This window comes from Elaeis guineensis, chromosome 2 (genome assembly GCF_000442705.2).
Source record: "Elaeis guineensis isolate ETL-2024a chromosome 2, EG11, whole genome shotgun sequence".
Lineage (NCBI taxonomy): Eukaryota > Viridiplantae > Streptophyta > Magnoliopsida > Arecales > Arecaceae > Elaeis > Elaeis guineensis.
In genome coordinates this window covers 87,277,943-87,279,785 of record NC_025994.2, presented here as the reverse complement: position 1 = coordinate 87,279,785, position 1,843 = coordinate 87,277,943, and the positions used below count along the sequence as shown (strand labels likewise).

Here is a 1,843-nt window from a genome sequence, read left to right as displayed (position 1 = left end):
ATGGCAGATGCTGAGGATATTCAACCTCTTGTGTGTGACAATGGAACCGGGATGGTTAAGGTACAAATGAATGATACTTCATCCTATCTAATTGTTTCTAGGAAAATACCTATACTCCTTAAACTTATGCTACTTCTCCACTACGACAGTGCCTTTGTTGATAATGACACTAAGGGCTCAATTTTATGCATCTTATTTAACCAGCACTCCCCCACCCTCCCCACCCTGCACCAAAAAATAACACATGTACATGCAGGAGGAAAAAAAGAAAAAGAAAAACGGGAAGTCACACCAAAATTTTCTTCTACATTCATGTGCTAGTTTTATGTGTGGCAACAAAATGCTTAAACCGGTAGTACTGTACATACTTAACCTTCTGTTTTAATCTCCAGGCTGGATTTGCTGGAGATGATGCTCCCAGGGCTGTTTTCTCTAGCATTGTTGGCCGCCCACGTCACACTGGTGTGATGGTTGGCATGGGGATGAAGCTCAATCCAAGCGTGGTATTTTAACTTTGAAATACCCTATTGAGCATGGTATTGTGAGCAACTGGGATGACATGGAGAAGATCTGGCACCATACATTTTACAACGAACTTCGTGTTGCCCCTGAAGAACATCCAGTTCTCCTTACCGAGGCACCTCTCAACCCTAAGGCTAATCGTGAGAAGATGACTCAAATCATGTTTGAGACCTTCAATGCTCCTGCTATGTATGTTGCAATCCAGGCTGTTCTATCTCTGTATGCTAGTGGTCGCACAACAGGTAAACAGATTACACACACACACACACACACATATATATGTATTATTGGTTCAGTTCCCTTCTTTTGAATAAAAGAAATTGGTTAAAAGTCGTTTGGTAGTTCTCTGCAAGATGTATTTTGTTTACTTTTGAACGTAAATTTGCAAAGATGTTTAGCTAAAGGACGGAAATATCTGGGCATGGGAAGACAAGGCTTTGGTCACCTGTACTGTCAAAATAAGTGTAGACACCGGTGTTTCATGTAGCGTGCATAACCTTGTGATGAACTATGCATCTTTCCTCAGTTGGTAAACTGCCTTTTGCTTAGTTGGGTTTTTAAATTTCTTACATTTTGTATTCTGCAAATCTAAATTTACCAGAATTTTGGACCTCACCCTTTTACTGGTCTATTGTATTTGACTATTGTAAACCCCCATTTCATTCTCTCGTGAAATGAACTAATGGGTAACACCAATCAGTCCCATCCTTTTCATAAAAGAAAAAAGAGAGGCTTAAATTATGACTGCCGTTTCATTACCCTAGTTCAGGGATGAAAGAGTTCATCTCATTTCTACCATTTCCCAAATTTGTTGCACTGACCAGTTTCCTCGTCTAGTTAACATGTTGGGTGAGGTCACTTGTGGTTTTTGAGCCGTGAGATTTCTTAATATTACAATTTCTGTTCACTTTAAATTCTTAAAGGCTGAGTTGGAAGATATTTTGAGTCCAGATTCATAAATTCCCTGCTAACTTCACCAAAAATGTCTTATCAGAATCTGGATTTACTGCATATTTTGGAAGAGCTGGACACTCTTATCATAGTAAATGACTTGATTGCGCTGATTTAATAAAAGAATTTTGGATACTGCTATATTGTATTTCATGCTGCTGTTCCTTTCTTGGTGAATCATAACGATGATGGCTTTATGGATCATTTTCTCACTTTGGGTGTTTGCTTGTACAGGCATTGTACTGGACTCTGGGATGGTGTCAGCCACACTGTTCCTATCTATGAAGGATATGCACTCCCACAAGCAATCCTCCGTCTGGACTTGGCGGGGCGTGATCTTACTGATGCTCTCATGAAGATCTGACAGAGC

At 39.9% G+C, this 1,843-nt stretch overlaps 1 pseudogene; it reads left to right on the top strand.

Moving 5' to 3' along the window:
* On the top strand, positions 1 to 1,837 carry LOC140855460 (actin-like; annotated as a pseudogene).
* The last annotated feature ends 6 nt before the right edge of the window (positions 1,838 to 1,843 follow it).